Source organism: Sapajus apella, unplaced genomic scaffold (genome assembly GCF_009761245.1).
Source record: "Sapajus apella isolate SASKATOON/1434 unplaced genomic scaffold, GSC_monkey_1.0 scaffold6, whole genome shotgun sequence".
NCBI lineage: Eukaryota > Metazoa > Chordata > Mammalia > Primates > Cebidae > Sapajus > Sapajus apella.
This window is the reverse complement of record NW_022436946.1, coordinates 77446064-77470342: the sequence shown is the minus strand read 5'-3', so window position 1 is coordinate 77470342 and position 24279 is coordinate 77446064. Positions and strand designations below refer to the sequence as shown.

At 38.7% G+C, this 24279-nt stretch overlaps 1 protein-coding gene and 1 long non-coding RNA gene across 8 annotated transcripts in view; both read left to right on the top strand.

Moving 5' to 3' along the window:
* Positions 1 to 24279, top strand: part of SMAP1 (small ArfGAP 1) — a 178358-nt gene that overhangs the window by 44620 nt on the left and 109459 nt on the right. The gene's annotated exons all lie outside the window — the stretch shown is intronic.
* On the top strand, positions 9985 to 16621 carry LOC116549762. Its single transcript, XR_004268050.1, has 3 exons — positions 9985 to 11047; positions 15898 to 15902; positions 16611 to 16621. It is a non-coding gene; the product is annotated as an uncharacterized LOC116549762 (long non-coding RNA).

Here is a 24279-nt window from a genome sequence, read left to right as displayed (position 1 = left end):
TAAGACTACTGCCTCTACACGTCTTGTGAGACTGGTATTGTGTAGGAGATGATTCTTTCTTACCAGTTAGGCCAGCCAGAGTTTCTAGGTACCTCTAAAATCTTTTTGTTTGTCCAAACTACAGTCTTTGTTCTTTCTTACTGTTCTCCAGGAATTAGGGTGTGTCAAGTTCTGCCAGATGAGTTAGAAGCCAGTTTCTTGAGATGCAGGTGGGAAGGTGGGTGTGTTACATGTGTGTTGCAGTTCATTCTGTCTTTAGGGAGAAGCTGAGAGCCAGAGCTTATCTCCCATTCATTCCATGCTAAGCTGGAGAGAGGATCTGTGGCAGATACCTGCACACTTATTTAGGCTGCACTGTCTCTTCATTGGCTACGCAGTTCAGGAAACCTCAAGAATACCAAGACCCTGTTGCTGTTAGAGCTAGGTGATTTAACAGCCAAATCCTCTCTCTAAGAGAACTGCAAAAGTTGGATCATATATGCATGGTCCAACCCTTCACCTCTCAGGTAGAAGCTGTGTGTCGGGGATTCCTTCACGATTGTTTGGCACAGTGCCCAGGGAAGGGTTTGTGTACAAGTGTGTCTAAACTTTTTCTACGTGTTTGGATGTGGATGTTTTCTCAGTTGCCACATGTGTAGAAGATTGTCAGCCAGTTTCTGGCCTTCTCTCAGAGGAAATTGATCTGTGTATAGATGTTTATTCAGTGCTTCTATGGGAGGAAGTAAAGCCAGGGGCTTCCTTTTCCACCATCTTGCTGATATCACTGCCAACACATTTTCAGATCACATTTTTAGATGATTTTGTTTCTGGTTATGCCATTCAAATAGAACCAGGAGTATTTTTTAAAAAAGTATACCAGCATGGCCCCTTTAAGAATTGGTTCTCATTTTTCCTTGGTATATTCTCTTAGAAGCTTAAATACTTAAGGATGAGAAAATAATATATTGAATTTCAGGAAGTTTATATTTTATATCTATTTTAGTGCTGTTCATTGAGAAAGGAAAAAGTTATATGAATTGTCACTTGTGGATTTTCACAGAGCAGATTTTGTAGGAGCAATGACTAAAATAAAATAACTATTTTATTATTACTCCCTCCTCCCCACAAGCTCCACAAACTCCCCTTCCAATTTTTTTTGGTGTTTTCTTTTTTCCCTTCCGACTTAAAAAATTTATTGTTTACTGGTAATCAAGCATGCATGCATGTGTACTTACGCATATAAAATTAAATTTTATCTGATGGGTAATGAATTTGAGAAGCAGTGTTTGCAACCAGGAGGCCATTCAGGAGGACACTGAAGCTAATGAGACCCTGAGCTGGGGCAGAGTCATGGATTTGAAAAGAGAAGATAAAATAATCAGGACATTTGCTTGATTAAATGGTTAAGGATAATGAAAGAAAGAGAGGAGCAAGAATGACTTTGTTTCTCCCCTTACATCACCAACTGAGTTGGGGGACTGTGGAAAAGCAATGTTGGAGGGAGAAGGAGAGAGGGAAGGGCTGAATGGAGAAATGAATTTCATCTTGGATGTGTTTAATTGGCATTATCCCAATTGGCTATAAGAATGTAATGCTTGGGGCTGGGCGCAGTGGCTCATACCTGTAATTCTGGTGCTTTGGGAGGCCGAGACAGGAGAATCATGAGGTCAGGAGTTTGAGACCAACCTGGCCAACATGGTGAAACCCCGTCTCTACTAAAAATACAAAAAATTACCTGGGCGTGGTGGCGAGTGCCTGTAATCACAGGTACTTGGGTGGCTGAGGCAGGAGAATTGCTTGAACCAGGAGATGGAGGTTGCAGTGAGCCGAGATCATGCCACTGCACTCCAGCCTGAACGACAGTGCAAGACTTCATCTCGTAAATAAATAAATAAAAGAATGTGATGCTTGGAGAAGGGATGAAGTCTAGAGATATGCCACATTTTCTTATTTGGCCAAGGCGGGTGGATCACGAGGTCAAGAGATCGAGACCATCCTGGCCAACATGGTGAAACTCCGTCTCTACTAAAAATACAAAAAATTAGCTGGGCATGGTGGCACGTGCCTGTAATCCCAGCTACTCAGGAGGCTGAGGCAGGAGAATTGCCTGAACCCAGGAGACAGAGGTTGCGGTGAGCCGAGATTGCGCCATTGCACTCCAGCCTGGGTAACAAGAGCGAGACTCCGTCTCAAAAAAAAAAAAAAAGTCCTTTCTTGTTTTTCTCATCTTAAAAATAATCTAATAATGTGTACTTTTAATGTGTGATTTCCCCTTAAAAACAATTATTATAAACATTTAAAAAACAATTTTATAACATATATAATCAGTGGAATTCTATGACTAAGAAAATGTAGATTTTTTGGAGTTAAAGCTTTGATATCTTATGGAGTTTTAGTAGTAGATGAAGTTAGCAAGGAAAAGTATGGGGTTACAGAGAAAAGGACTTGTTCTATGAAAATGATTTGTAGTTATAGAGTGCTTTCATTATACATATTTTGTTTTTTGATGTTCATAGCAGTTAGCTGAATATGGAAGATGGTGGTATTTGTATTTTCTTTTTTTTAAAATCTATTTATTTTACTTTAGGTGCGTACTATATTTGGCATTTCTCCCCATGTTATCCCTCCCCACCCTCCTCATCCCCCACTGTCTCTCCCCTACCACCCCCAACTGCCCACCGTGTGTGATGTTCCTCTCCCTGAGCCCACTTGTTCTCGTTGTTTAACACCCACCTATGAGTGAGAACATATGGTGTTTGGCTTTCTGTTTTTGTGTCAGTTTGCTGAGAATGATGGTTTCCAGATTCATCCAAGTCCCTACAAAGGACACGAACTCATCATTTTTTATGGCTGCGTAGTATTACATTGTTTATATGTACCACATTTTCTTTGTCCAGTCTATCATTGGTGGGCATTTGGGTTGGTTCCATGTCTTAGCTATTGTACACAGGGCTGCAATGAACATGTGGGTGCATGTGTCTTTATAGTAGAACGATTTATAGTTCTTTGGGTATATACCTAGTAATGGGATTGCTGGGTCAAATGGAATTTCTATTTCTAGATTCTTGAGAAATCGCCACACTGTCTTCTACAATGGTTGAACTAATTTATACTCCCACCAACTGTGTAAGATTATTCCTATTTCTCCACATCCTCTCCAGCATCTGTTGTCTCCAGATTTTTTAATGATCCCCATTCTAACTGGCGTGAGACGATATATCAGTGTGGTTTTGATTTGTATTTCTCTAATAACCAGTGATGATGAGCATTTTTTCATATGTTTGTTGGCCTCATATATGTCTTCTTTTGAAAAGTATCTGTTCATGTCCTTTGCCCACTTTTGAATGGGGTTGTTTGTTTTTTTCTTGTATATCTGTTTTAGTTTTTTGTAGATTCTGGATATTAGCCCTTTGTCAGATGGGTAGATTGCAGAAATTTTTTTCCCCATTCTGTTGGTTGCCGATTTGCTCTAAGGATGGTTTCTTTTTGCTGTACAGAAGCTTTGGAGTTTAATTAGATCCCATTTGTCTATCTTGGCTTTTATTGACATTGCTTTTGGTGTCTTAGTCGTGAAGTCTTTGCCTTGCCTATGTCATGAATGGTTTTGCCTACGTTTTCTTTTAGTGTTTTTATGGTGTCAGGTTTTATGTTTAAATCTTTGATCCATCTGGAGTTAATTTTAGTGTAAGGTGACAGGTAGGGGTCCAGTTTCTGCTTTCTGCACATGGCTAACCACTTTTCCCAACACCATTTATTAAACAGGGAATCCTTTCCCCATTGCTTGTTTTTGTCAGGTTTGTCAAAGATCGGATGGTTGTAGATGTGTGGTGTTGCCTCTGAGGCCCCTGTTCTGTTCCATTGGTCTACATCTCTGTGTTGGTACCAGTACCATGCTGTTTTGATTACTGTAGCCTTGTAGTATAGTTTGAAGTCCAGTAGTGTGATGCCTCCTGCTTTGTTTTTTTTGCTTAGAATTGACTTGGCTATGTGGGCTCTCTTTTGGTTCCATATGACGTTTAAGGTGTTTTTTTTTCCAGTTCTGTGAAGAAGGTCATTGGTAGCTTGATGGGGATAGCGTCTAATCTGTAAATTACTTTGGGTAGTATGGCCATTTTCACGATGTTGAGTCTTCCTAACCATGAACGTGGAATGTTTCTCCATCTGTTTGTGTCCTCTCTTATTTCGTTGAGCAGTGGTTTGTAGTTCTCCTTGAAGAGGTCATTTACATCCTGTGTTAGTTGTACTCCTAGGTATTTTATTCTCATTGTAGCAATTGTGAATGGGAGTTCACTCTTGATTTGACTCTCTGTTTGTCTGTTATTGGTATATAGGAATGCTTGTGATTTCTGCACATTGATTTTGTATCCTGAGACTTTGCTGAAGTTGCTTATCAGTTTGAGAAGATTTTGGGCTGAGACGATGGGGTCTTCTAGATATACCATCATGCGATCTACAAATAGAGTCAGTTTGACTTCCTCCTTTCCTAATTGAATACCCTTTATTTCTTTTTCTTGCCTGATTGCTCTGCTAGAACTTCCAATACTATGTTGAATAGGAGTGGTAAGAGGGCATCCTTGTCTAGTGCCTGATTTCAAAGGGAATTCTTCCAGCTTTTGCCCGTTCAGTATGATATTGGCCGTAGGTTTGTCATATATATAGCTTTTATCATTTATGATACATTCTGTCAATACCCAGTTTATTCAGAATGTTTAGCATGAAGGGCTGTTGAATTTGATCGAAGGCCTTCTCTGCATCTGAGATAATCATGTGGTTTTTGTCTTTGGTTCTGTTTATGTGATAGATTACATTAATGGATTTGCGTAGGTTGAACCAGCCTTGTACCCCCGGGTTGAAGCCTACTTGGTCATGATTGATAAGCTTCTTGATGTGCTGTTGCGTTCTGTTTGCTGGTATTATATTGAAGATTTTTGTGTTGATGGTCATCATTGTTATTGGCCTGAAGTTTTCTTTTTTAGTTGAGTCTCTGCCTTGTTTTGGTATGAGGATCATGTTGCTCTCATAAAATGAGTTAAGGAGGATTCCCTCCTTTTGTATTGTTTGATACAGTTTCAGGAACCAGCTCCTCTTTGTATGTCTGGTGGAATTTGGCTGTGAACCCATCTGGACCTGGACTTTTTTTGGTTGGTAGGCCGTTGATTGCTGCCTCTACTTCAGCCCTTGTTATGGGTCTATTCAGGATTTCAGCTTCCTCCTGGTTTAGTCTTGGTAGAGTACAAGTATCTAGGAATTTGTCCATTTCTTCCTGGTTTACTGGTTTGCGTGAGTAGAGCTGTTTGTAGTAATCGCTGATGGTAGTTTGTATTTCTGTGGGATCAGTGGTGATATCCCCTTTATCATTTTTTATTGCATCTATTTGATTCTTCTCTCTTTTCTTTTTTATTAATTTGGCTAGCAGTCTATTTTGTTGATCTTTTCAAAAACCAGCTCCTGGATTAATTGATTTTTTGAAGGGTTTTTTGTGTCTCTATTTCCTTCAGTTCTGCTCTGATCTTAGTTATTTCTTGCCTTCTGCTAGCTTTTGAGTTTTTTCGATCTTCTCTAGCTTTTTCAATTTTGATGATAAGGTATTGATTTTAGTTCTTCCCTCTCTTCTCTGGTGGGCATTTATTGCTATAAATTTCCCTCTTGACACTGCTTTAAAGATGTCCCAGATATTCTGGTAAGTTGTGTCTTCATTCTGGTTGGTTCCGAAGAACATCTTTATTTCTGCCTTCGTTTCATTGTTTATCCAGTTGTCACTCAGAAGCAAGTTGTTCAGTTTCCAAGTGGTTGTGCGGGTTTGAGTGTATTTCTTGATCCTGAGTTCTAGTCTGTGCTGTGGTCTGATAGACTCTTTGTTATGATTTCTGTTCGTTTGCATTTGCTGAGGAGTGATTTGCTTCCAATGATGTTGTCAATTTTAGAGTAAATGCATTGTGGTGCTGAGAAAATTGTATTTTCTGTACATTTGGGGTGGAGCGTTCTGTATATGTCTATTAGGTCCGCTTGGTCCAGCTCTGCATTCAAGTTGTGGATATCCTTGTTAATTTTCTGTCTCATTGATCTGTCTAATATAGACAATGGAGTGTTGAAGTGTCCTGCTATTATAGTATGGGAGTCTAAATCTCGTTTTAGGTCGTTAAAAATTTGCTTTACGTATCTGGGTGCTCCTGTGTTGGGGTTGTATATATTTAGGATAGTTAGCTCTTCCTGTTGGATTGATCCTTTTACCATTATGTAGTGTCCTTCTTTGTCTCTTTTGATCTTTGTTGGTTTGAAGTCCATTTAATCAGAGATGAGGATTGCAACCCCTGTTTTTTTTGTTCTCCATTTGCTTGGTAAATCTTCTTCCATCCCTTTATTTTGAGTCCATTTGTGTCTTTGTATGTGAGATGGGTTTCCTGAATATAGCACACCGATGGGTTTTGACTTTTTATCCAGCTTTCCAGTCTGTGTCTTTTAATTGGGGCATTTAGGCCATTTACATTCAATGTTAATATTGTTATGTGTGAATTTGATTCTGCCATTTTGTTACTGGCTGGTTTTCTTTCCCATTAGTTGACTCATTTTCTTCATTGCATTTTTGGTCTTTGCCAACTGGTTTGCTTTTGACTGCAAGTGAGTGGTACTTGTTCCTTTCCTTGCTTAGTGTTTCTTTCAGGAGCTCTTGTAGGGCAGCTCTGGTGTTGACAAAATCTCTAAATAATTGCTTGTTCGTAAAGGATTTTATTTCTCCTTCACTTATGAAGCTTAGTTTGGCTGGATGTGAGATTCTGGGTTGCAATTTCTTTTCTTTACGGATGTTGAATATTGGCCCCCACTCTCTTCTAGCATGTAAGGTTTCTGACGAGAGATCCGCTGTGAGTCTGATGGGCCTCCCTCTGTGGGTGACCTGATCTTTCTCTCTGGCTGCCCTTAGCATTTTTTCCTTCATTTCAACCCTGGTGAATGTGACGATTATGTGCCTTGGGGTTGCTCTTCTTGAGGAATGTCTTTGTGGAGTTCTCTATATTTCTGGAATTTGAAATTTGGACTGCCTTGCTAGGCTTGGGAAGTTCTCCTGGATAATATCCTGGATTGTGTTTTCCAGCCTGGATTCATTCTCCCGATCATATTTGGGTACACCTATCAAGCATAGATTAGGTCTTTTCATATAATCTCATATTTCTTGGAGGCTTTGTTCATTTCTTTTGACTCTTTTTTCTCGTCTTGCCTTCTCTTTTTATTTCTTTGAGTTGATCTTCAATCTCTGATAGCCTTTCTTCTGCTTGATCGATTTGGCTATTAAAACTTGTGTTTGCTTCACATAGCTCTCGTGCTGTGTTTTTCAACTCCATCGAGTCGTTTATGTTTTCCTCTAAGCTGGTTATTATAGTTAGCATTTCATCTAACCTTTTTTCAAGGTTTTTGGTTTCCTTGAATTGAGTTAGAACATGTTCCTTTAACTCAGAAAAGTTTGTTATTATCCACCTTCTGAAGCCTGTTTCTGTCAATTCGTCACACTCCTCAGTACAGTTATGATCCTGTGTTGTTGAGGAATTGTGATCTCTTGAAGGAGAAGAGGTGTTCTGGTCTTTGATGGTTTCATCTTTTTTGTGCTGTTTTTTCCCCATCTTTGTGGAATTACCTGGCTGTGGTGTCAGGGAGCTGCTTGATGAGGTTGCTTGTCTACCTGTGGAGGCGCTACTGGGTTTCTACGGACTCCTTCAGGTTACTAGGGAAGCTTCCTGTGTCTTTTTTGTTTATAGTGGGAGATTAGGCCAGCCTCTTCCACTGACCTGTAGGCGCTCCTGGGTTGTCAAGAACACCCTCCCGTTGTTATCTAGGCTTCCTGTGTTTTTTGTTAAAATATGTATCCCAGTCCCACCCCTCTAGTGGTGGGTTGTGCCCTTCCTCCAGTGGGCTGGATCATTCAGGGTTCATCTCAAACTGTGGCACTGGCCGCACAACCCACTAGAGTCAGAGCTTAGTTCCCTGAGGTTTGTGGGGGACGTTAGGAACCTGCAGGCTCTTGTTCTACTCCGTACTTGTAATTCCTAGCACTTGACTGGCAAAGATCCCCTGTTCTGTGTATTGCTGAGGCTTTGAGGAAAGCACTGTATCTCGACCGGAGTGTCAGAGAGGGAGCCTCTGAACTTGCTGGTCAGATACACTTTCTGGGTGAAGCAGCACCCCTCCCCATCTCGGTCTGCCCTGAGTGTGCATTGTTCACCATTGGACCAGACTCATTGAAACACCCCTGGTACCTCTGTTGGAGCTAGAAGATCTCTGAATTTCTGTGTCTCTTTTGCTGGGCATTGTGCGCTAGAGTTGTGTCTAATCCGCCATCTTGGATCTTCTCAGGTGTTTATATTTTCAAATGAAGAAACTCATCTTCATAGTGTGGATACAGGAATAGTTTTTTTATAAATTATTTTTATTATAATTGTCTTATTCAATAGTTATATACAAGTATTCTGTTCTCTTTTGTTACTCCTTTTTACAAATGAAGGCAAGAATGAAATGAAGGAAACTGTATTAATATAGTACTCTTTTCCACCCTTGAATCTCACATCCAGATTCAAATGTTAAAATTTTACCACACTTATTCTCTTTCTCCTTTATATATATGTACAAACACACATGTTTTCCTCCTGAACTAAGGGTATAGAATCATACCCAAAATGATTCTGTACCCTTAAATATTTCAGTGTTTGTTTCCTGCATTGGTTGGCTTTCATGTTGCTGGTAAAGACATATCTGAGACTGAGAATAAAAAGAGGTTTCATTGGCCTTACAGTTCCACATGGTGAGGGAGTTTTCAGAATCATGGTGGGAGGCAAAATGTGACACTTCTTACATGGTGGCAGCAAGAGAAAATGAGAAAGAAGCAAAAGTAGAAACTCCTGATAAATCCATCAGATCTCATGAGACTTATTAACTATAATGAGAATAGCACAGCAAAGACTGGCCGTCATGATTCAATTACCTTGCCCTTGGTCCCTCTCACAACACTTAGGAATTCTCTCAGGTACAATTCAAGTTGAGATTTGGATTGGGACACAGCCAAACCACATCATTCTGCCCCTGGCCCCTGCAAATCTTCTGTCCTCACGTTTCAAAACCAATCTTGCCTTCCCAACAGTCCCCCAGAGTCTTAACTCATATCAGCATTAACCCAAAAGTCCACAGTCCAAAGTCTCATTTGAGACAAGGCAAGTCCCTCCTGCCTGTGAGCATGTAAAACAAAAGCAAGCTAGTTACTTCCCATATACAGTGGGGGTACAGGTATTGGGTGAATACAGCCATTCCAAAAGAAATAAATTGGCCAAAACAAAGGGGTTACAGGGCCCATGCAAGTCCAAAATCCAGCAGGGCAGTCAAATTTTAAGGCTCCAAAATGATCTCCTTGGACTGCAGGTCTTGCATCCAGGTCATGCTGATGTAAGAGGCAGTAGGTTCCCATGGTCTTGGGTAGCTCTGCCCCTGTGGTTTTGAAGGGTACAGACTCCCTCCTGGCTGCTTTCACAGGCTGGTGTTTAGCATCTGCAACTTTTCCAGGCGCACTGTGCAAACTGTCAGTGGATTTGCTGTTCTGGGATCTGGAGGACGGTGGCCCTCTTCTCACAGCTCCACTAGGCGGTGCCCCAGTAGGGATTCTGTGTGGGGGCTCTGAGCCCATGTTTCCCTTCCATGCTGCCCTAGCAGAGGCTCTCCATGAGGACCCCACCCCTGCAGCAAACTTTTGCCTGGGCATCCAGTCATTTCCATACATCCTCTAAAATCTAGGTGGAGGTTCCCAAACCTCAGTTCTTGACATTTGTTCCGCCACAGGCTCAACACCACATGGAAGCTACCAAGGTTTGCGGCTTCTACCTTCTGAAGCCACAGCCTGAGCTATACATTGACCCCTTCTAGCCATGGCTGGAGCAGAGTGGCTGGAACACAGGGCACCAAGTCCCTAGGCTGCACACAGCACAGAGACCTTGGCCCACAAAACCACTTTTTCCTCCTGGGCCCCTGGGCCTGTGATGAAAGGGGCTGCCATGAAGGTCTCTGGCATGGCCTGGAGACATTTTCCCCATGGTCTCAGGGATTAATGTCTTGATATCTTATAGACTCTTAACAGTAGTAGGTGAAATTAGTAAGAAAAGTGTGGGGTTACAGAGAAAAGGACTGGTTCTATGAAAATGATTTGTAGATTCTTGATACTTTGGAAATTAGGCTCCTTACTATTTACTCAAATTTCTGTAGCCAGCTTGAATTTCTCCCCAGAAAATGGATTTTTCTTTTCTATCACATAGGCTGCAAATTTTTTCCAAACTTTTATGCTCTGCTCCCCTTATAAAACTGAGTGCCTTTAACAGAACCCAAGTCACCTCTTGAATGCTTTGCTGCCTAGAAATTTCTTCCACCAGATACCCTAAATCATCTTTCTCAAGTTCAGAGTTGCACAGACCAACCTCTAAGGCAGGGGCAGAATGCCATCAGTCTCTTTGCTAAAACATAACAAGAGTCACCTTTACTCCAGTTCCCAAAAAATTCCTTCTCTATGTCTGAGACCACCACATCCTGAACCTTATTGTCTGTATCACTATCAGCATTTTGGGCAAAGCCATTCAACAAGTCTCTAGGTGGTTCCAAACTTTCCCACATTTCCTGTCTTCTTCTGAGCCTTCCAAACTGTTCCAACCTCTGCCTATTCCCCAGTTCCCAAGTTGCTTCTACATTTTCAGGTAACTTTTGAGCAATACCCTACTCTGCTGGTACCAGTTTACTTTATTAGTCTGGTTTCATGCTGCTGATAAAGACATACCGGAGACTTAGAAGAAAAAGAAGTTTAATTGGGCTTACAGTTCCACATGGCTGGGGAGGCCTCAGAAGCATGGCGGGAAGGTAAAAGACTTCTTACATGGTAGCAGCAAGAGAAAAATGAGGAAGAAGCAAAAGTAAAAACCTATGATAAACCCATCAGATCTTATGAGACTTATTAACTATAACGAAAATAGCACGGGAAAGACTGGCCTCCATAATTCAGTTACCTTGCCCTGGGTCCCACCCACAACATGTGGGAGTTCTGGGAAAAACAGTTCAAGTTGAGATTTGATTGAGGACCTAACCAAACCATATCATCTTCTAATGACAAAGATTTTACATAATCACAGTACATTTGTTAAAATCAGGAAATTATCATTGATATAATACTGTCATCTATATAATTTATTCACATTTTATCAATTGTCCCAATAATATCAGGGACAACAAATTTGTCAAGCTCTACAAGTATTAATGGAGGACAGTGCCACATAAATAAAGCATACTCTTAGATTGAAATTAGCATTTGTAAAGAAGTTGCCTTCTGAGATAATTAATGGCCACGAGCCTCTGCTAATATATTTGCCTTCCTTATATCCTACAATTTGACTTTGAATTTTAGGGAGAGTAGGGAGTAGTAGAGAGTAAATTGTTTTTGTTTTTGCCATTTGACCCTTTCCAGTTCCTGACAGAACAGTGGTGCATGCCCAGAACATCTTTTGGGAGGAATCCTGTTATTGTTTTCCTCACTTCGCTGTAACCCTTTCTTTCTTGTCTTTCTTTCATACTTACTAAGCATGTGCTGAGCACTGAATTAAAATGATAGTACCATGTGTATGTACTAATCGTCTGTTTTGTACTTAGGAAATAGGTTGTTTGGGCAGAAACCACTTAAAAACGTTTCTGAGTAAACTTTTATTATATATTATAGGGATATAAAAGTGGCCCTTTACAGACTCTTTGTTTGTTTGGACCCTCCTTGGTATTTGTTTTTATGTTTTAGACATTGGATCTTGTTATGTTGCCCAGGCTGGAGTGCAGTGGCTCCAGCACTGCAGCCTTGAATTCCTGCGCTCAAGCATCCCTTCTCCATCAGCCTCCCAGGTAGCTGGGACTATAGGCTCATGCCATTGCACTAGACTTTCCTTGGTATTTCTTAAACGTGCATTTAGCGTTTCTTAAGGAGTGCCTTGATGTAAACCTTAAACGTGAAGAAGCTATGTCATTCCTCAAGGCCTTTGTGCCTATTGTTCTGTTTACCTTAATTCTCTTTCCCCAGATAGCTGCATGGTTTGTTACCCTAACTCCTTCAGATCACTGGTCAAATAGAACTTTCCTTGACAAAATAATAACTACCTTTCCCTCTCGCTTCCTTACCTGTACTCCCTATCCATTTTCTCCCTATTTTCTCCATAAAATTCACCATATTGATACATTATTACTTTCACAGGTTTGCTTGTATACTGTCTTCCATAGGAGTATAAGTTCCATGATGGCTGGAGTTTATCTGTTTAGTTTACTATATCCCCAGAGCCTTTAATAGTGTATTGACATAGTAGACTCTCAGTAAATCTTTGTGAGGTGATGCATGTGCTGCTGTTCTGAGTCTGACTGTGACAGTTTTTTTTTTCCCCTAAAAAAATAGGAATTCTGAGGGAATTATTTAAATACTACAACTTAAGTGCTGTCTTTCTGAGTAGGGAAGCTTTAAAATAATTTGTTTTAGAACTTTTCTTTCAAAGGTTTTATTTTCTATTATGTTATTTATTTGGTTCTACACAATTTTCTTACCAAATACATTGAAAAAAATGATTGCAATGAGTTAAATCTCAATTCTTTTTAATAAAATGAAAATGTTTTCTTATTTAATGTCAGTCTTGTTTCAGACCAATTTTAGAATAAATTAATTACATCCATTCCATTGTTGTGGGTGATGTTTGTGCTTGCTGGGCTATTTTGAGGTTTTTTTTTTTTTTTTTTTTATTGTTGGGGTTTTTTTATGTTTTTTTTTTTTTTTTTTTTAAAGATAGAATTTATTTATTTATTTATTTATTTATTTATTTATTTTGTGACAGAATTTTGCCCCTGTCGCCCAGGCTGGAGAGCAATGGCTCAGGTAGTTTTCTTGCCTCACCTCCCAAGTAGCTGGGACCACAGGTGCCCACCACCACGCCCAGCTAATTTTTGTAATTTTAATAGAGACAGTGTTTCACCATGCTGGCCAGGCTCGTCTCGAACTCCTGACCTCAGGTCATCTACCTGCCTTGGCCTTCCAAACTGCTAGAATTACAGGCCAAGCTACCACGCTCTGCCAAGATAAGAAATGTTCCGTGAACTTATTTTTGAGTGATCACAATCACTTGCCTTCTATTAATGCTTCCTATTAGTAAATGATTGATTAGTTTGTGGAAAGTTTCTTCTGATCAGCAATGTGGTAACTCTTTTGAAGTTTATAAAGGTTGGGCAGGAACTCTAATTGTAAAATGTTATCCTTACATGTCATCTTTTAGCATTGCCAATGCTGCTTTGCAGGAAAATGTGAATGTGACATAGTAATCACTGGTGACTAGATCATAGTGAAATATGTTAGTAGCTTTAAGATTACTTAAAAAGGGATATTTTAAAGAACAATTTGTTTCCTTAATAAAATATTACATAATGAAATATATTTAATATTTAAAAACTCCCAAACATTCTATTGAGTGTATTTGCCTAGGAGAATCCTTTTGGAAATTTAAAATAACTTTTGTCCAAATACTATTTATGAAACTTCTATTTAAATTTTTGGGTTTAAATGTGAAATCTTTTAAATATGATAGCACGTGAGTCAGTGGCTTCTTAGCTGGCATTTCTGTGTATTTGCTTAGACCCCGTATCCTAAATTATTCAACCTGCTAGTTACAGTACTGGCTGCCATTTTTTCTTTTTTGGTAAAATAAGGAAAAAGCAATAAAAGAAAGAAATGTATGATATTTCATTTCTATGTTTAAATAAATACAGCTTTTTAAAAACACCTTTATCAATATATATGCTGTAAAATTCTCTTAAGTGTATATAATTCAGTGATTTTTAGAATATTAACAGAGTTTCACAAGTCTCACCACTGTAGAATTTTAGAATGCTGCCATCACTTGAAAAAGATCCCTCCTGCCTATTTGCAGTTATTCCCAATCTCCCCCTGCCCCTGCTCCAGGTTCTTTTGCATGTTTGCATTTCATTTGTTCACAAGTGGAAAACATTTTTTTTTTAATATGGTTTCCTGCTTTTCCTGGTAGTCCACAAACATACCCAACCCATAATATAGCTGACCATAGGCAGTGAAGTGCTAGTCAGTACTCTTGGGTAAAGAACAAAAGGACTTGTGCTATGGAAAGAGAAGGTGTTTGTTTCTTGTTTCCTGCTTGACCCACCCTGGACAGTATTTTGATATACCTAGTTTCTCTTTGAGATCCTTTTACTACTTTCGTGTGTATCTCTTTCCCTGGGCATCTGCTACTATGATGCTACCTTAAGAATTTACCTTTACATCTCAGTTGATTTTGCCCTTCTCTTCTGTTTCTTCGTGGGCAAAATTCTCTATCCTTTGCAGTTTCTCTCTCTAACAAATCAAACCAAATCAAATCCAATTCTTACTGCTTTTAATGTTGGGTATTATGAGGAAAGAAAGCAAACATGATAATTTGAGGAGGATTGATACTTCTGGATAGATGAAGAAATTGCATGTTTAAACCTATATCATTAGCCTCATCAGTAAGTGACTTGGCATTTTGAAAAGCTGACAAAGTAGAGTAAAATTAGTCAGGCAGTATAAGAGAATTTCATTTGGAATGATGGAATTACCATAGTAGGAGACACAGTATTATTCACAGTTACATTTAGAGATTTGCCCCTGTCATGGTCTCAGCTGGCTCTCTCCATTTTTTATGTTTTGAGCCTAAGTTTCTCAATCTTTAAAATGCAGTGGCAATATTATTTCCTCACATATTTGTTAGGATTAGACAGTGTATTTGGAAATATGATGAATAGTGTCTTACATATTCAGTAAGATGGTAGCTTCCTCTAAAAATACTCCCTTAGCAGTTTTGGCAGCAGTAACCCAGGTGGCTCAAGGTCTTAGTTATCCTTTGTAAGCTAGAGACTGCTTAAATTTTTATACCAGATATTGTGCTGGGTACAGAACATATACAGATCAATAACATGAAGTCCCTATTCTCAAAGACATCGCTGTTTCTGAGAAAAGACAGATAAAACAATTAACTGTAAATCATTGTGTTAAATGTTATTTTTAAAGTGCTGTTGGGGCATTGGAGAAGGCTTTATAGAATAAGTCTTAAAAGGAAGTTACTGTTAGCATTAAATTCTTTGTTCTTCATTGTATTTTCTTTATAAAAAATTTGTAAGAAAGCTTTTCTGTTTGCTAATTCATCATGATAATCAGAAACTGAAGAGAAATTTCTTCTCAGAAGAGTACATGGTTTCATCTTATTTCTCAAATCATGTGAAAGCTACAAGGCAAGTGTATTGAGGTCTCAATAAAATTTCTGTTCATTTTTTAGACATGTAATGTCTTTTACATTATTTATACTTAATAATGATTTATCATTCAGTCAACCTCATTTATCCACTTTTCTCTAGGGTTTCCATACCTTAAAACTGTCATTTTTATCTGGAAGTTAGTAGTCATGTAACACTGTACAAATTTTAGGGGGGTGTGTGTATGTATGTGTATTTGTGTGTGTGTGTGTGTGTGTGTGTGTGTGTGTGTGTGTGTATGCATGTCAAAATTTAAATTACCATTTAAATAAAAACCTTAGTAGTTATCAGGTACTGCAATGTTATATTTTTTGGCTATGTATTACAGTATAGCTGAAACTCTTCAAGATGGGAGTGGGAGGGCACTGTTCATTTTACCAAGAATGCACCTTGTTCTTATACCCTGTCCAGACTTTATACCTTTTTTTTTTTAGACAAGGTCTCCCTCTGCTGTCCAGGCTGGAGTGCACTGGCAGGATCTCAGCTCACTGCAACCTCTGTTCAAGCGATTCTCACACCCTAGCTTCCTGAGTAGCTGGGACTATAGGCATGTACCACCATGCCCAGCTAATTTTTGTATTTTTAGTAGAGACAGGGTTTTGCCATGTTGGTTAGTCTGGCCTTGAATCCCTTGTCTCAAGTGATCTGCCTACCCCAGCCTCCCAAAGTGCTGGGATTACAGGTTTGAGCCACTGCACCCAACCAACATAACACGTCAAATGCTACTGTCTCTACAAACCTGCATTAATATCATTGGCCAACATTCGTTTTTACTTTTTCTGTGTTCCTCTGTCATTTGTACTTAATACTGTAACCATTATCTAATTATTAGAGTTCAAGCTTCTTGAAGGCAGCATTTGTGTTTTGTCATCTTTGTTTAATACTTTGGTCAAAATAGACACATAATGCATTATTGGTGATTTAAATTGGATCTAGGAAACTCAGGTTTGATGAAAAAGTCTTTTATTATTCTTTAACCCCTCTTAGAGTTTTGACTCTAAAATCAGGGATTGTGAAATCTCTTGCGTGTTCTGTTTGCTACTACCAACATGCAAATGTAATTCACACTGATCGTGTGCAGTAGCTCATTCCTGCAATCCCAGCAGTTTGAGACGCTGAGGCAGGAAGATTGCTTGAGCCTGGAGGATTGCTTGAGCCCAGAAGTTTGAGACCAGCCTGGATACCATGGTGAAACCCTATCTTTACAAAAAACACAAAAATTAGCTGGGCATGGTAGTATGTGCCTGTAGTCCCAGCTACTTAGGAGGCTGAGGTGGGAGGATAACTTGAGCCAAGGAGGAAAGAGATTTCGGTGAGCCAAGATCTTCCTCACTGCACTCCAGCCTGGGTGACAGAGTGAGACTGTCTCAAAAAAAAAAAAAAAAAAGTGGCTTAAACAGGATAGAAGTTTATTTCTTCTTCACATCGGTCTGGACATGAACTGTTCAGTGTGAGTAGAGTAGTTCTGTCATCTTCACCACGGGGCTTTTGTAATGGATCCAAAGTAGCAGGTTCATTCCTTATTGTCTCCCAGCAAATGGAAAAGGAGAAGAGGCCAGGGGAACAAAGGCCCAGTGTGGCAGTGGCAAAATACATCGTTTCTGTTTACATTCTACAGGAGAGGCTGAGAAATGTTGTCTTTCTATCAAGACAGCCATGTTTCTAGCTAAAATTCAGAAGCCTTTACTACTTAAAGGAAGAATGGGAAAATTGACATTAAAGATAGTAATTTTTGCCATAGTTTTTAGCTTTATTTCCATTTTTAAAAATAGTAGATCAGTTGTTCCAGGAATCAAAGAATTTGAGTATTTGACTGAGTCATCAGACCTAGCAGATTTTTAAATTATATAGCCCATTCCCTTACTGTAGGTGACACAGAAGGTCATATAAGAGCCTTCCCAGTGAGAAATTTACCATCTACTTTAGGAGACAGAACTAATTACAAATGAAAAAAGAGCACATACCTATTGTGGCACATTTTATGTGATATACTGTCAAAAGTATAGACATTTATAGGAGATAAATATTTCCTGTAATCTAAAATAGAGGAAAATAGGAAACTGTTAAAGATTTGGAGTTGGAAACTGAAATGGTGTAAGAGTGTAAACTGGTAATAGAGTTCAGACTGGGTGAATTATCTTTCTCCCTCTTAATCTGATTATGGCATTGAGTGGATGAGCTCCCTCCCTTTTGCTCTGCCTAACCTCTGAGGTTACCTATGACTTTTTAGCCTCAGTTACCACATCCAGATGTTCTTTCTTAGCCCCATTACTCTTGACTTCTTTGGAACGTTTGATACTGTTGAACATCTTTTTAAAAAGTATTTTTATTTTACTTTAAGTTCTGGGGTACATGTGCAGATCTTGCAGGATTGTTACATAGGTATACATATGCCATGGTGGTTTGCTGCCTTCATCTTCCCGTCACTTACATTAGTTATTTCTCCTAATGTTATCACTCCCCAATCTCCCCACCCACTGCTATCCCACCCCTCACCCCCCACCCCCCAACAGACCCCAGCATGTGATGTGATTTTTTTTCCCTGTTTTTGAAAATAGCTTTTCTTTGAAACGACCTCATTCTCTAATTTTGTATTGCCTTTCATTTTCTCCCTAAGATTTAGTACTCTGCTTTTTTTGGGCTCTTTTTGTTCTTAGTACTGCAGCTATCATCTTAAAAAAAAAGGTGCAGGTGCATGTATGTGCGTTATGCGTGCATGTGTGTGTTTGTATGCACGTGTGTGTATGTATCCAGTTTGAACTTTAATCCTATATTCTAAATTGCCTGCTGGACATTTTCATCTTGATGTATCACTGTCCTTTAAAGCATTCAATGGATCGCCTGCAAAATTTCTGACTCCACAAGTACCCTTATGCTTTATATCCCAGGTGCAAAATTTGCATTTTGGTCTACCTTCTCTTTTGCCACTGTATGTTTTATGAATAAGCCCTGTCAGTTCTTCATGGTGATTTCATATTTGTTTGTTTCCATTCTTACTGCTGCCACATTTATCAGTTCCTTAATTACATTAGGTATATGAAGGCAAATCAGGAAGTGTGCTGAATACTTGAGTTAAAGACTGTGGAGAATGCTCTAGAACCTTGCTATTCAAAATGTCATCTGTAGATGGCAGCATGGGCATCACTGGGAACTTGTTAGGATGCAGAATCTTAGAAGCTACTCTGGGGGCTACAGAATTAGAATAATCATTAGAATATTCATTTTCATGATTTTTCCAGTTGATGCACATGCACATTAGGGTTTGAGAGACACTGATCTAGAGTTCACTGTGCATTTCTCCTTTCCTCCTCTCTTCTCCCCCTCACCCCCCTATTTTCTGACTAGAGTGCAGTGGTACCATCATAGCTCAAAGGGACTTCAAACTTCTAGGCTCAAGTGATCCTTCTGCCTCAGCCTCCCAAGAAGCTAGACCTACAGGCACGTGCCACTACGTGCAGTGTGTAGTTTTTAATTTTTAATAGAGTCCACTGTGGTCTCACTGTGTTACCCAGGCTGTTCTCAAACTCTTGGCCTCAAGTGATTTTCCCACCTTGGCTTCCCAAAGTGCAGGGTTACAGGTGTGAGACACTATATCCCACCCACTATGTATCTCTTTAACCTTTCTTCATTTGAGACTTAATTGGTAAAAATAATTAAACCCCTAGTTGTTACTCTGTAACCATTTACATTAATGTGTAAGCTTCAAAACAGATTGTTCTGTTGTCAATTGTTGTGTTAGAAGTGATGAGACAGAGTGGAAAGTAACTGGGGGAGGCAACTCTATTTAGAGTAGTCATAGATGACCCAGATGTATATTTGCCAGTTTATAGATGTCATTTCTCAAATTTAAAAGCAGAATATTTGGGGATAAGTTGCATGCATATAATCTTCTTCCTGTGTAATTAAGGAATTTGAGGGGGACATTATTGTTAGTTTTACTATATTGTAGTTACTGGCTTTAATGTTGTTTTGTATAGCAGTGTCACCTTTAGATAAACAGCATATACTTAAGACAGGCGGCTACATTTTTAAAAAGCTTTATTTTTTATTTTTTTTGATAGGGAGTCTCGCTCTGTCACCCAGGCTGGAGTGCAGTGGTGGGATGGATCTCTGCTCACTGCAACCTCTGCCTCCCGGGTTCAAATGATTTTCCTGCCTCAACCTTCTGAGTAACTGGGAGTACAGGCATCCACCACCATGTCTGGCTAATTTTTGTATTTTTAGTGGAAACAGGGTTTCACCATGTTGGCCAGGCTGGTCTTGAACTCCCGACCTAAAGTGATCTGCCTGCCTTGGCCTCCCTAAGTGATGGTATTATGGGCCTGAGCCACTGTGTTAAGCTGCTTGATTTTATTGATATCTCATACTATATACATACATTTTTCATAGATAATTTATAGAAGTATATTAGGAATACAATTCTGAATATTTGGCATATTTTCCAGATATTTTTTCATTTTACTTTATTTTGTAATATGATTTTCAATATATGAAAATCATATATTTCATTTTACTTTATTTTCAATATATGAAAATCATAAGAAATTTTTAAATTATTGTGAAAGAATATATTCAAAGGTATGAAGAATTGTACAGCTAAGCTTGTATTCTTTTATTCATATGTGAGTTTTTTTTTTTTAGAACTTTTTGACCATGAACTGAAGAACTAACATTTTGTAGCACACCTCAGTTCATATATGCGTATTATATGTTACTGAAACACAAGTTTATATTTTTGACATACAGCTTAGAAATTCAGTGTTACCGTTGCTCCCCAAGGCCACAGTGAACTTTTCCCTGATCACATACTCTTTCCTCACCACCAGTTGCCTGCCTCGGTTGCATGACATTTGTAGTCACCTTTAATTAATATGCAATATACTATTATTTTACACATTTTTTCAACTTATATGTAAATGGTTTCACCCTGCATATATTTATCTGTAACCTTTCTTAATGTCAGTGTTATATTTGAGATTTAGCCATGTTGATCCAAGGCTTTTTGTTTTTGTTTTCTTTTTTTTTTTTTTAATTTAAGTTCTGGGGTACATGTGCAACTTGTGCAGGATTGTTAAATAGGTATACACATGCCATGGTGGTTTGCTGCATCCATCCCCCTGTTATCTACATTAGGTATTTCTCCTAATGTTATCCCTCCCCAATTCCTCCGCCCCCTGCTATCCCTCCCCCTCACCTAGCCCCCACCCCCCACTCCCCAGCTGGCCCTGGTGTATGATGTTCCCCTCCATGTGTCCATGTGTTCTCATTGTTCAGCACCCACTTATGAGTGAGAACATTTGGTGTTTGGTTTTCAGTTCTTGCGTCAGTTTCCTGAGAATGATTGTTTCTAGCTTCATCCATGTCCCTGCAAAGGAAGTGAATGTATCCTTTTTTATGCTTCATCCTTTTTTATAGTATTCCATGGTATATATGTGCCATGTTTTCTTTATCCAGTCTATCATTGATGGGCTTTTGGGTTGGCTCCAAGTCTTTGCTATTGTAAACAGTGCCACAATGAACATACATGTGCATGTACCTTTATAATAGAACAATTTATAATCCTTTGGGTATATACCCAGTAATGGGAGTGCTGGATCAAATGATATTTCTAGTTCTAGATCCTTGAGGAATTGCCACACTGTCTTCCACAATGGTTGAACTAATTTACACTCCCACCAATAGTGTAAAAGCATTCCTGTTTTTTCGCATCCTCTCCAGCATGTCTCCTGATTTTTTAATGATCACCATTCTAACTGGTGTGAGATGGTATGTCATTGTGGTTTTGATTTGCATTTCTCTACTGACCAGTGATGTTGAGCTTTTCTTCATATGTTTGTTAGCTGCATAAATGTCTTCTTTTGAGAAATGTCTGTTCATATACTTTGCCCATTTTTTGATGGAGTGGTTTTTTTTTCTTGTAAATTTGTTTAAGTTCTATGTAGATTATGGATATTAGCCCTTTTTCAGATAGGTAGCTTGCAGAAATTTTTTCCCATTCTCTTGGTTGCTGGTTCACTCTAATTACAGTTTCTTTTGCTGTGCAGAAGGTCTGGAGTTTAATTAGATCCCATTTGTCTATATTGGCCTTTATTGCCATTGCTTTTGGTGTTTTAGTCATGAAGTCCTTGCCTATGCCTATGTCCTGAATGGTACTGCCTACGTTTTCTTCTAGGGTCTTTATGGTGTTAGGTCTTATGTTCAAATTTTTAATCCATCTGGAGTTAATTTTTATATAAAGTGTAGGGAAGGGGTCCAGTTTCAGCTCTCTGCATATGGCTAGCCAGTTTTCCCAATACCATTTATTAAATTGGGAATCATTTTCCTATTGCTCGTTTTTGTCAGATTTGTCAAAGATCACCTGGTTGTAGGTGTGTGGTGTTATTTCTGAGGCCTCTGTTCTGTTCCATTGGTCTGTATCTCTGCTTTGGTACCAGTACCATGCTGTATTGATTACCGTAGCCTCGTAGTATATTTTGAAGTCAGGTAGCATGATGCCTCCAGCTTTGGTTTTTTTGTTTTGTTTTTTTTTTTTGTTTGTTTGTTTGCTTAGGATTGTCTTGGCTATGCAGGCTCTTTTTTGGTTCTATATGAAGTTTAAGGTGGTTTTTTCCCAGTTCTGTGAGGGATAATGGTACCTTGATGGGGATAGCATGGAATCTGTAAGTTACTTTGGGCAGTCTGGCCATTTTCACGATATTGATTCTTCCTAACCATGAACATGGAATGTTTCTCCATCTGTTTATGTCCTGTCTTATTTCTTTGAGCGGTGGTTTGTAGTTCTCCTTGAAGAGGTCCTTCACATCCCTTGTAAGTTGTATTCCTAGGTATTTTATTCTCTTTGTAGCAATTCTGAATGGGAGTTCGCTCATGATTTGGTTATCTGTTTGTCTGTTATTGGTGTATAGGAATGCTTGTGATTTCTGCACATTGATTTTGGATCCCAAGACTTTGCTGAAGTTACTTTATCAGCTTAAGGAGATTTTGGGCTGAGACGATGGGGTCTTCTAGATATACAATCATGTCATCTGTAAATAGAGACAATTTGACTTTCTCTTTTTCTAATTGAATACCCTTTATTTCTTTTTCTTGCTTGATTGTTCTGGCCAGAACTTCCAATACTATGTTGAACAGGAGTAGTGGAGAGGACACCCTTGTCTTGTGCCAGTTTTCAAAGGGAATGTTTCCAGTTTTTGCCCATTTAGTATGATACTGGCTGTGTGTTTGTCATAAATAGCTTTTATTATTTTGAGATATGTTCCATCGATACCTAGTTTATTGAGAGTTTTTAGCATAAACAGCCTTCTCTGCATCTATTGAGATAATTGTGGTTTTTGTCTTTGGTTCTGTTTATGTGATCGATTATGTTTATAGATTTTTGTATGTTTAACCAACCTTGCATCCGAGGAATGAAGCCGACTTGATCATGATGGATAAGCTTTTTGATGTACTGTTGCATTTGGTTTACCAGTATTTTATTAAGAATTTTCACATCAATGTTCGTCATGTATATTGGCCTGAAATTTTCTTTTTTTAGTTGTGTCTCTGCCAGGTTTTTGTATTAGGATGATGTTGGTCTCATAAAATGAGTTAGGGAGGATTTCCTCTTTTTGTATTGTTTGGAAGAGTTTCAGAAGGAATGGTACCAGCTCCTCTTTGTACCTAAGGTAGAGTTTGGCTGTGAACCCATCTGGTCCTGGACTTTTTTTGGTTGGTAGGCTATTTATTAATCATTGTCTCAACTTTAGACCTTGTTATTGGTCTTTTCAGAGATTCAACTTCTTGGTTTAGTTTTGGGCGGTGTCAGTGACCAAGAATTAACCCATTTCTTCTGGATTTACTGGTTTATATGCATAGAGCTGTTTGTAGTAATCTCTTAGTGTAGTTTGTATTTCTGTGGAATCAGTGGTGATACCCCTTTATCATTTTTTATTGTATCTATTTCATCCTTCTCTCTTTTCTTTTTTATTAGTCTGACTAGTGGTCTGTTTTGCTGATTTTTTCAAAAAACCAGCTCTTGGATTTATTGATTTTTTTTGAAGGGCTTTTTGTTTCTCTGTCTCCTTTAGTTCTGTTCTGATCTTAGTTTATTTCTTGTCTACTGCTAGCTTTTGAATTTGTTTGATTTTGCTCCTCTTTTAATTGTGATGTTAGGGTGTTCTTTTAATTGTGATGTTAGGGTGTTCTTTTAATTGTGATGTTAGGGTGTTGATTTTAGTTCTTTCCTCCCTTTTCATGTGGGCATTAGAACTATAAATTTTCCTCTAGACACTGCTTTGAATGTGTCCCAGAGATTCTGGTACATTGTGTCTTCTTTCTCATTTGTTTCGAAGAACATCTTTATTTCTGCCTTCATTTCATTATTTATCCAGTAGTCATTTAGGAGCAGGTTGTTCAATTTCCATGTAATTGTGCAGTTTTCAGTGAATTTCTTAATCCGAGAGAGTGTATGATTTCTGTTCTTTTGCATTTGCTGAGGAGTAATTTACTTCCAATTATGTGGTTAGTTCTAGAGTAAGTGTGATGTGGTACTGAAAAGAATGTATATTCTGTGGGTTTGGGTGGATAGTTCTGTAGATGTCTATTAGGTCTGCCTGGTCCAGAGTTGAGTTCAAGTTCTGGATATCCTTATTAATTTTCTGTTTCATTGGTGTGTCTAATATTGACAGTGGGGTGTTAAAGTTTCCCACTATTATTGTGTGGGAGTCTAAGTCTCTTTGTAGGTCGTCAGGAACTTGGTTTATGTATCTGGGTGCTCCTGTATTGAGTATGTATATATTTAGGATCGTTAGCTCTTCTTGCTGCATTGATCCTTTTACCACTATGTAATGCCCTTCTTTGTCTCTTTTGATCTTTGTTGGTTTAAAGTTCATTTTATCAGACACTAGGATTGCAACGCCTGCTTTTTTTTTTTTCTCTCTCCATTTGCTTGTTAAATCTTCCTCCATCCCTTCATCCCTTTATTTTGAGCCTATG